This window comes from Egretta garzetta, unplaced genomic scaffold (genome assembly GCF_000687185.1).
Source record: "Egretta garzetta isolate BGI_Z169 unplaced genomic scaffold, ASM68718v1 scaffold258, whole genome shotgun sequence".
Lineage (NCBI taxonomy): Eukaryota > Metazoa > Chordata > Aves > Pelecaniformes > Ardeidae > Egretta > Egretta garzetta.
This window is the reverse complement of record NW_009260413.1, coordinates 2141057-2141301: the sequence shown is the minus strand read 5'-3', so window position 1 is coordinate 2141301 and position 245 is coordinate 2141057.

The following is a 245-nucleotide window of genomic DNA, read 5'->3' as shown; positions in this document are numbered from 1 at the left end:
CCCTTACCCACGCCCACACCCTGACCCACGCAGACATCTGGGGAGAAATCACTGTCGCCTCTCATGTATCCATGTTCTGATTTACGATTAAAATTTAAAGCCGCGCATTCATATTTTACCGAACCTAATGCGCCCTATGAATTTTTAATCCATTAAGATGCGGGCTACACTTTGAGCAAACTCTACCTTTGTTTTGCGCTCAGGGCAGCGCCGGCCCCGGCCCTGCCGGAGTGGCGCCCCCGGTG